Genomic DNA, 11,979 nt, shown 5'->3' with positions numbered 1-11,979 from the left:
CATAGAATCAAATATTCAACAAAGATAAACAATGTAACAATTTGACCATTTCAGTATGTAAGAAATGTGATTTACACAATGCAAATCAAAGCAGGACAAAACTATCGCTAAAATAAATAAACACAATTGTGACAGTTACTATAATAAGGTTCTCATTATTTTAATCAACGTAACACTGCATGAAAAAATTTTCTGACAATCACAGACCTTCATTTTAAAATAAGAAATGCTTTCATCTAAACTTTATGATTTAAATTCATAAACAGATTATTTGTTTATATTTTACTTTTCACATCAATTAATGCTCTTTGATATTTTGTTTTCTTCTTTCAATTTTACAAAGGTATATATTTCTACTGTAATTGCAATTTTTGGGGTTCTTTATCATAGTTCTTCATTCACATTAATTTGCTGTTCATTTGGTTATACGTTTCTCTATAAGGTTGGTTCTTACAATCCCTTTGACGTTTGTCCTACAGATGGGCATTTGGTGAGAATGGGGGCACACTGTGGGCAGGACATGAGGTGACCGCAGGGCAGGAATACGATTGAGACTTTCTCATCAAGGCAGATCTTACAGATGGTCAGGTCCTTCAATTCATTATTCTCCTGCTTCAGCATATTAGGATCAGCTAAAAATAAAAAAAATTAATTACTAGTATCTCAATGCTGAAAATTCATTTGTCCTCCATTATTATGCATTATGTCATTGAATATTATGTGAAACTATTTCATCAGTGTGCCGAAATCTTTTAAACTCATTTGGAATACGTAAATTACATTTATCGATAAAATGCTGTATAATGCATGCCTGTTTAGAATGTTAACTTTGAAAAGTAAGCTATTTCTCTTGATGAAATTAATTTTGGAAAAAATGATGTGCAAGCATTATAAGATATTTTCATAATAAATTGCAAATGATGTATTTTCACTATTCTCGTTTAAACAGTTGGACCCCCCTCCACCAGAACTACTGACCCAGGGGCAATAAAATTCACAATTTTGGAAGAGGCAATATCCCTCATTATAATTATGTACTTACGAATTAGTTTGTTTAATACTAAGGAACAGAGAAAAAGATATTCAAACAACTAATGTATTTTCACTATATTTTCAGTAAAGCATCCCAAACACCAGAACCCCGAACCCAGGGACCATGAAATTCACCATTTTTGAAAAGACATTTTTGGTTATTATAACCATCAAATTGGTAAATGTATTTAATAACCAGGAACAGAGAAGAAGATTTTCACTAAATGTATATAATCAATAGAGCCCCGTCATAAACACACTTACCCCAACCCTGGAAGAATGAAATTCACAATTTTGGAAGAGACAGTCTTATTCAGCATAACTATGTACATGTGTACTTGGTTAGTTTATTTAATGCCCTGGAGCAGAGAAGAAGATTTTCAAAGAACTAATGTATTTTCATTTTATAATTTATTTAGCCCCGCTCTAGCACTAGAATCTCTGACCCTGGGGCGATGAATTGCACTATTTTGGTAGAGGAATCCATGCTAATTACATTTATGGCAACAGAAGAACTGCTTGATATCTTCGAGGAGAGAAGATGATTTTTAAAGATTGCATTCATTTTCCTGGTTTTGATCCAACCCCTCAGGCCCCAGAAGGAAGGGGCTTGGACCATGAAATTTACAAATTTTCCAAATTTACACTTTTATGCTTTGTGCCAGATTGTTTAAGCGGTTACAGAGAAGCTGAAAATGTTCAAATTTCAAATGTTAACACACGATGGAGGACAGACGACGAACGGCGGCGGACAAAAACGGATAGCAATAGGTCACTTAAGTTTACTCATGTGGCTCAAATAGAATTTCCTGACTTGGTGAAGGTTTTAGAAAGCCTTAAGTAAAGACCATTTGCTCACTGTGTTGATCAGCACTCTCTTGATTGCTGACCCCACGCACTGCGACCGTCTCTCTGCGAGATGCTCGTCTGAAGCGGACAAATCGGCTAGTCGAAAGGCTTAAAGCCATGATTCATTATTTAAATCAAAACGTGTTCAAAACAGACCATTTCTGTTACATGTACCTTGTACATGTACCAGAACAAAATCTTATTTCAGTCTAAGTCATTTTTTTGAACAGTTGTTATTGAACAACTTGGTCACCAAGGTAATGTATACATAAAGCTTCCGATGGCCAATATAACATGATACAATTTAAGATACTTTGACTGACATTACATATTAATACAAGAGGCCATATACATGTAGGTCATAATCACCTGAGCATCATGCAACAACTTTCCATGATTGAATGTGGTTCATGTTTTAAACTATACGCCATGGAATTTACTATTTTGAAAGAGGCACCATTGCTCAGCCTTACTATACACTTAACAATTGCTTTGATTGCTAACTAAATATCAAAATGAAGGATAGGGGAACTAAAATTGCATTTCAAATCTGTAGAACCTCACCCTAACACTAGAATCCCTGACCCTAGGACCATAAAACTCAAAACTCTGAAAGAGGCATTCTTGTTCATTTTAACTATGTACGTACTTAGTAAGTTGTATAATGCCCAAGAAGAGAGAAAAAAAGTTTCAAATAAGTTCTGCATTTTCACTATAAAACCAATAGAGTCCCCCCCCCCTAAGGTTACAGCACAAAAAAGCTGAACCTTGGGCTATAAAATTCCCAGTTTTCGAAGAGGCATTCTTGATCATCAGAACTAAATACTATGTTTATTTAATACCCAGGAACAGAGAAGATTTTCAAAGAGTTGATGTATTTTCACTATATAATACATAGAGCTCCGCCCTAACACCAGATTTCCAGATCCTGAAGTCATAAAATTCAAAATTTAGGTAGAGGCATTCTTGCTCATTATACCTATCTACTTAGTTTGTTCATTGAATACCAAGGAGCAGAGAAGATGATTTTCAAGGGGAAAATCATTTTCACTGTATTATTTATTTAGCCCGCCCTAGATCATGGGCCATGAATTTCGAAATTTTGGTCGCAATGCCCATTACATGCATATTCGTACCAACGTTAAGTAGTAAAGAAGAAGACTTTTCAAGCTTGTACTAATATTAGTGATTTTGTCCCACCCCAAAAGCCTCAGGGGTCAGGGACTGTGGAATTCAAGAACTTTGTTCCCCTTCTTCAATAGATTCTATTTGCTAAAATTGGCTGAAATTAGTTGAGCGGTTTCAGAGAAGAAGCTAAAAATGTTCATATGTTAACAAATGACGCAGTGCCGATGACGACGTGCGAAAACGGATACCAACAGGTCGTCTGGGTGACTCAGGTAAAAGAAAAACACAATTCTTACCATTAAAAGCTGATGACGCTGATTTCCAGTTTTCCTCATGGATCTTTAGATCTTTCCATATATTTTCTTTAGTGAATGCACCCCAACCTAAGTAAACATGAATTAGTTTTATAACACATAGAAACACTCCCTTGATTTAAAACGTCAATTTCAAAGGACCTGATATTTTAAAACGCATTTAACATTCATAAATAGATAATTTTTGTGAATAAAAGGATTAAAGGCACACGGGTGTTGTTTTCTCTACAACTACAGGAAGTGATGCTATTGAGAAAACCATCACACATCAAGGACCTGTGAAGATTTCTTTCTACGAAAATGTACATGTTGTTCATTTTGCTGTTTATAAATTGAACATACTTGGACTGCTTCAAATCTGAAACTCAATGCTGTACATAAACATGTACCGGAAAATTTTAACGCTCATTTTCAATCGGCAACTTTTGTTATCACAATTGCTTATTTTCCAAAGTAAAACTAAAATGGACTTGGAGTTAAAAGACAAAGATGGAAGCGAAACTGCATAAATTGAAATATGAAATATAATCAGGATGTTTAGATTTACAAATAATATTCTAACAAAATTCTAAATGAAGCTTACTCATGGGTATCTATTGATGTTTGACCTTACTCTTTTTATATACGAGTATTGCATGTTTTCATTAAGAACAAATTTAAAAAACAGCACAAAACTTTGAAAATGTATGGGCGACGGAAAGGGAAAAAAGACGTTAATGCTAAACTAACGTCTCATTTCAAAAACACACTTAAAAACAAAATCAACAGAGTCGTTTGCAAAATCAACACATGCAAAAACCAGCTATCACCAATGCAAAACCAACAGTCATTAAAAATTTAAAATTAAAGCGCTAACGTTTTACAACTTGTGCTGTCGTCTTTCCTTTTATTTAAATATTTATTGCTGGACACTGTGGCTATTATATAATTTATTGTATAAACATTTTGGAAATATATATATATATATATATATATATATATATATATATATATATATATATATATATATATATATATATATATATATATATATATACCTCAACGCACTTTTTAAACTCACATGGTTTTTTGCACAATTTAAGGTAAAATTTTTATGATGCAAAGGTTGTATAACGTGACAACGCTATGTTTAATTTCAAAAGTGATGTATAACTTCAATTGATCTTGCTCCATTTCTTGAAATATAATTCACACAACATAATTGGTAGAATTTAGAAGTCCAGGCCCCAGGATCATGAAACAAACTTAGACTTAAGTCAAATATTTTTTCGCCTATAAAATGTTTATTAATTATGGAATCTATTTCTAAATTTGAATATAGCAACACCTCAGTGAAGCAATATTAAAACAAGGTTTCAATTTTGGCATGCTTGACTTCAACAAAGTTTTATCATAGAATAAAGATTTTGACTTAAGCTTAAGATGTTTCATGTTCCCGGGGCCTGGGTAATAGATTTTCACTGTTCCTAAATGATTTTTCATGGTTTTTCGTCAAATAGAGCCGTTTTCAGTTCATTCAAAATTCACCTTTTATTATACACTGAATTGATGACGGTTTTTTTCCGTTATTTCTTGATCATGACAAGGAGCACACGGCGGGTGTGACCGGTCGGCAGGGGATGCTCACTCCTCCATGGCACCTGATCCCACCTCTGATGTTTCGGGGGTCCGTGTTTGCTCTGCTCTTGTTTTGCATTGTTTAATGGACTTTGAGATTGAATACTGTTCGTTATCTCCATATCCTTCTTCTACTATTTTTTGGACAACTCTTGTACAGCATGCATGTATAGTATACATATTTCATGATATCTTTGACATGCTCATAATATTATGAACTCCTATGCCTGCCTTCCATATAAAATTTTCGTTATTGCAAATTCTTGAATATAAGATATGCTCCATTTTTTATAATTTTTTTAGAAATGTTTTCACTTAACTTACTTTTATGATTTGAATTTATAAAGAGATTATAAACAGGTTATATTTTACTTTTCCCATCAAGTAAAACACTATGATACTTTGCTGTCTTCTCTTCATTTTACAAAAGTATATTTCTATATAATTGTAATTTTTTATGTTCTTTAATATGATTCTTCATTCACATTAATTTGCTGTTCATTTTGTTGTACTTTTCTTTACAAAGCAAGGTTAGTTCTAACAGTCCCTTAAATATTCTTCCTACCTATGGGACATTTCGTGTGGGCGGAGGCACACTTGGGGTAGAATACCAGGTGACCGAAGGACAGAAATGCGATGGAGACTTTCTCATCCAGGCAGATCTTACAGATGGTTAGGTCCTTCAACTCCTTATTCTCCTGTTTCAGAGTATTAGGATCAGCTAAAAATAAAAAAAATTAATTACTAGTATCTTAATACTGAAAATGCATTTGTCCTCCATTATTACGTATTATGTTATTGAGTATTATGTGAAACTATTTCATCAGTGTGCCGAAATCTTTTGAACTCATTTTAGAATACGTAAAAAACATTTATCGATAAAATGCTGTATAATGCATGCTTGTTTACAATGTTCACTTCGAAAAGTAAGCTATTTCTCTTGATGAAATTAATTTTGGCAAAAATGATGTGCAAGAATTATAAGATATTTTCATAATAAATTGTAAATGATGTATTTTCACTATTCTCGTATAAACAAATGGACCCCCCTCCCCTCAATGCCAGAACTATTGACCCAGGGGCAATAAAAATCACAATTTTGGAAGAGGCATTCTCCCTCATTATAACTATGTACTTAGTTTGTTTAATACAAAGGAACAGAGAAAAAGATTTTCAAAGAAATAATCATTTTCACTATATTATCAGTAAAGCCTCGCTAACACCAGAACCTCGAACCGATGGACCATGAAATAATTCATTTTCAAAAATACAATTTTTGCTTATTATAACTTATATCTTATTGTTGAATGTATTTAATACCCAGGAACGGAGAAGAAGATTTTCAAAGAATTTGTTCATTTTAACTGCATGTTTGAAAGAAGGATATGGAGATAACGAACAGTATTCGATTTTAAAGTATATTAAACAATATACAAAATAAGAGCAGAGCAAACACGGACCTCTGAAACATCAGAGGTGGGATTAGGTGCCATGGAGGAGTGAACATCCCCTGCCGACCGGTCACACCCGCCGTGTGTATGACCAGGAAATAACGGAAAAAAATCCGTCGTCAATTCAGTGTTTAAATAATGGATTAACAATTGATATGAAAAACGTCAGTCAGCATTTGACTTGGTGATAAATTGTATTTGCTGACAAGGTCATTGTATCAACCATAGAATTTACGAAATGATGACTTTAAACGAGACTGTTGATATTATTGTTTCATCAACTTGCTTGTCAATAATTTACCTCGTTTAAGATATTGTTCATACGTAGAGCACGCTCTTGCGTATCGAATCAACTGAGATATATTTACTCCGTTTGCAGGTGATGAAATCAATAGAGCTCCGTCATAAACACACTTATCCCCAACTCTGGAGTAATGAAATTCATATTTTTGGAAGAGACTGTGTTATTCAACACAACTATGTACTTGGTTAGTTTATTAAATGCCCTGGTGCAGAGAAGAAGGTTTTCAAAGAAATAATGCATTTTCATTACATAATATATCTGATTAATACATGTACCGAGGAGCAGATTTCAAACAATTCATTTCAGTATATAATTAGAGCCCCCTTCTATGGTACCCAGGTCCCGGGGGCCTTGAAATTCACAAATCTGGAAGAGGGGCCCTTGTTTATCATGGTTATATAAATGTACAATTTATGTAGGTAGTTCATATCTATTTTATACCAAGGATCAGAGGAAAAGATTTTCAAAGATATCATGTATTTCCATTTTATAATTTATTTGATTAATACATTTACTGAGGAGCAGTTTCAAACAATTCCTTTTCAGTATATAATTATAGCCCCCCTCCATGGTACCCCCCTCCCGGTCCCGGGGGCCTTGAATTTCACAATTCTAGAAGAAGGCCTCTTGTTCATCAAGGTTATATACATGTACATAATTATAGGTAGTTCATATCTGTTTTATACCCAGGAGCAGAGAAAAAGATTTTCAAAGATATAATGTATTTTCGTTATATACTTTATTTGATTAATACATGTACTGAGGAGCATATTTCAAACAATTCATTTTCAGTTTATAATTAGAGCCCCTCTCTATGGAACCCCGGTCCCGGGGGCCTTGAAATTCACAATTCTGGAAGAAGGGCCCTTTTTCATCATGGCTATATGCATGTACATGTAGGTAGTTCATCTGTTTTATACCCAGGAGCAGAGAAAAAGATCTTTAAAGATATAATGTTGAACCTCACACTTACACCAGAATCCCTGATCTTAGGAGCATAAAATTCAAAACTCCAAAAGAGCCATTCTTGTTCATTTTAACTATGTACGTACTTAGTTGTTTAATGCCGAGGAAGAGAGAAAAAGAATTTTAAAGAATTTCTGCATTTTCAATATAAAATCAATAGAGCCCCGAGAGCAGAAAAACTGAACCTTGGGCTATAAAATTCCCAATTTTGGAAGAGGCATTCTTGATCATCATAACTATACGAGTATACTATGTTTATTTAATACCCAGGAACAGAGAAGATTTTCAATGAGTTGATGTATTTTCACTATATAATACATAGAGCTCCTCAATAACACCAGATTTCCAGATCCTGAAGTCATAAAATTCAAAATTTAGTTAGAGGCATTCTTGCTCATTATAACAACGTACTTAGTTTGTTCATTGAATACCAAGGAGCAGAGAAGATGATTTTCAAGGGGAAAATCATTTTCACTGTATTATTTATTTAGCCCCGCCCTAGATCATGGGCCATGAATTTCGAAATTTTGGTCGCAATGCCCATTACATGCATATTCGTACCAACGTTAAGTAGTAAAGAACAAGCTTGTACTAATATTAGTGATTTTGTCCCACCCAAAAAGCCTCAGGGGTCATGGACTGTGGAATTCAAGAACTTTGTTCCACTTCTTCATTAGATTCTATTTGCTAAAATTGGCTGAAATTAGTTGAGCGGTTTCAGAGAAGAAGCTAAAAATGTTCATATGTTAACAAATGACGCAGTGCCGACGACGACGTGCGAAAACGGATACCAATAGGTCGTCTGGGTGACTCTGGTAATAGAAAAACACAATACTTACCATTAGAAGCTGATGACGCTGATTTCCCGTTTTCCTCATGGATCTTTAGATCTTTCCATATATTTTCTTTAGTGAATGCACCCCAACCTAAGTAAACATGAATTAGTTTTATAACACATAGAAACACTCCCTTGATTTAAAACATCAATTTCAAAGGACCTGATATTTTAAAACGCATTTAACATTAATAAATAGATAATGTTTGTGAATAAAAGGATTAAAGGCACACAGGTGTTGTTTTCTCTACAACTACAGGAAGTGATGCTGTTGAGAAAACCATCACACATCAAGGACCTGTGAAGATTTCTTTCTACGAAAATGTACATGTTGTTCATTTTGCTGTTTATAAGTTGAACATGCTTGGACTACTTCAAATCTGAAACTCAATGCTGTACATAAACATGTACCGGAAAATTTTAACGCTCATTTTCAATCGGCAACTTTTGTTATCACAATTGCTTATTTTCGAAATTAAAACTAAAATGGACTTGGAGTTAATAGATGAAGATTGAAGCGAAGCTGCATAAATTGAAATATGAAATATAATTAGGATGTTTAGATTTACAAATAATTTTCTGACAAAATTCTAAATGAAGCTTACTCATGGGTTTCTATTAATGTTTGACCTAACTCTTTTTATATACGAGTATTGCATGTTTTCATTAAGAACAAATTTTAAAAACAGCACAAAACTTTGGTAATGTATGGGCGACGGAAAGGGAAAAAAGACGTTAATGCTAAACTAACGTCTCATTTCAAAAACACACTTAAAAACAAAATCAAAAGAGTCGTTTGAAAAATCAACAGATGCAAAACCAGCGATCACCAATGCAAAGCCAACAGTCATTCAAAATTTAAAATTAAAGCGCTAACGTTTTACAACTTGTGTTGTCGTTTTTTCTTTTTTTAAATATTTATTGCTGGACACTGTGGCTATTACCTGGTATATGATTTATTATATAAAGATTTTGTACATATATATATATATATATATATATATATATATATATATATATATATATATATATATATATATATATATATATATATATATATATATATATATATATATATATATATATATATATAAAGCACTAAAAAACCAACAACACTGTATATCCTAAATGTCCGATCTACCAAGTACCGGTAGATACAAGGTCACGGATGGAAATTTATATAAAGCACTAAAATGACCAACGACACGAACAATAAAAATTGTCAAATTTTCGGGACGCCCTGTCCCTTCCTCAGGACAAAGAAAAAAGTTAAAAGGTCATAAGAACAAAGGAAAAAGAAAAACAAAAACAACTAGCACTACTACTAAACTACTAAACACTTTATATTTACAAACTTAGTTACATGTTGAATTGGAATTTTTTTAGAAATTGAATGACTTCACCAGAATGAACGTAAATTAGACCCAATTCCTGAAGATACTAAACAGGATTATTCTCTCAATTTAGTGTTAACTCTACAGTTAATTTGCGTCACCAACTCTAGAACAACCCACATAACTATGAATTGTTTTAGCTGCAGATCTGTAGCTCTCCGAAAAAAATTATTAATAGACCGGAGAGCTACAGTGCCACCCATTGAAAAAACGGTATATTTATTGCGCACAAAAAAGTGCGCTCGATTCTTGATTAATTTTTCCAAATTCTTACCTCAATTGGAAAAAAAGGAAGATTTCAAAAAATTACTTTCTCCTCTATCAAGTTCTCTCGTAGTTGACATCTCAACGAAGCATATTGGACCGAATTATCTTTGAAACCAAAATGGCAGTATAAATAAGCGAAATGTCCGATGATTGCAATATCAGGGCCAGGAGGACTATTAACAACAATTATGAGGAATGTTTTGTTGTGGAAAGAGTCAAAGAATATGTTAGGAACACACGGTTAGTAATATTTTGAGATTGCAGCTTTAAAAACATGGAGAAATAAATCGAGTACCGAGCGCATTTTTTTTGTGCGCAATAAATATACAGTTTTTTCAATGGGTGGCTCTGTAGCTCTCCAGTCTATCAATATATATTTTTTCGGAGAGCTACAGATCTGCAGCTAGAATTGTTTACGCCTTTGTAAATTTTTTTTCCCGATAATATGTCCTAAAATATTAAAAAATTTATAACAGATCATAATTCATATTTTAAAATATCCCTGCTGTATTATTTTTCTTTGATTATTCTTTATCAAGTATAGTTACACCATACTGAGAGAATGAAACAATGTACGATTCACTGATTGTCGTAATAGATTAGCATAATTAATCCGTTCAATTATGTAAATTGCACTTCACCCGAGTATACCCGAAATACCGGACGTATTTCATAGCCGTCCGGATTTATTTCTTTAATTTCTTTAAAGTCCTATAATATTTCAAAATTAATAATAGATCATAATTCATATTTTAAAATACACCCGTTGTATTATTTTTCTTTGATTATTCTTTATCAAGTATAGTTACACCATATTGAGAGAATGAAACAATGTACGATTTACTGATTGTCGTAATTGATTAGCATAATTAATTCGTTTAATTATGTAAATCGCACTTCACCCGAGTATACCCGATAGAACGGAGGTATTCCATAGCGGTCCGGATTTCTTCTTTAATTATTGTGTTTCAAAAAATTTCCAATTCAACATATAACTAAGTTTGTAAACATAAAGTGTTAAGTAGTTTAGTAGTAGTGTTAGTTGTTTTTGTTTTTCTTTTTCCTTTGTTCTTATGACCTTTTAACTTTTTTCTTTGTCCTGAGGAAGGAACAGGGCGTCCCGAAAATTTGACAATTTTAATTGTTCGTGTCGTGGGTCATTTTAGTGATATATATATATATATATATATATATATATATATATATATATATATATATATATATATATATATATATATATATACCTCAACGCACTTTTTAAACTCACATGGTTTTTTTGCACAACTTAAGGTAAAATTTTTATGATGCAAAAGTTGTATAAGGTGACAACGCTATGTTTATTTTTCAAAAGTGATGTATAACTTCAATTGATCTTACTCGCCAATAAATGTTTATTTATTATGGAATCTATTTCTAAATTTGAATATAGCAACACCTCAGTGGAGCAATATTAAAAAAAAAGGTTTTAATTTTGGCATGCTTGACTTTAACAAAATTTTATCATAGAATAAAGATTTTGACTTAAGCTTAAGATGTTTCATGATCCCGGGGCCTGGGTAATAGATTTTACTGTTCCTAAATGATTTTTCATGGTTTTTCGTCAAATAAAGCCGTTTTCAGTTCATTCAAAATTCACCTTTTATTATACACTAGATTGATGACGGATTTTTTCCGTTATTTCTTGATCATGACAAGGAGCACACGGCGGGGGGGACCGGTCGGCAGGGGATGCTCACTCCTCCATGGCACCTGATCCCACCTCTGATGTTTCGGGGGTCCGTGTTTGCTCTGCTCTTGTTTTGCATTGTTTTATGGACTTTGA

At 33.0% G+C, this 11,979-nt stretch overlaps 1 long non-coding RNA gene across 1 annotated transcript; it reads right to left on the bottom strand.

Moving 5' to 3' along the window:
* Positions 1-376: 376 nt before the first annotated feature.
* On the bottom strand, positions 377-3,415 carry LOC134282760 (uncharacterized). The gene is made up of 2 exons (XR_009995349.1): positions 3,306-3,415; positions 377-632 (listed from the first exon to the last, which is right to left on the bottom strand). It is a non-coding gene; the product is annotated as an uncharacterized LOC134282760 (long non-coding RNA).
* Between the last annotated feature and the right edge of the window lie 8,564 nt (positions 3,416-11,979).

Source organism: Saccostrea cucullata, unplaced genomic scaffold (genome assembly GCF_032062105.1).
Source record: "Saccostrea cucullata isolate Sc308-1 unplaced genomic scaffold, CSIRO_AGI_Scuc_v1 ctg1125, whole genome shotgun sequence".
Classification (NCBI taxonomy): domain Eukaryota; kingdom Metazoa; phylum Mollusca; class Bivalvia; order Ostreida; family Ostreidae; genus Saccostrea; species Saccostrea cuccullata.
Note: the sequence above shows the minus strand (reverse complement) of the source record. Positions and strands in the feature narration are given on the sequence as shown.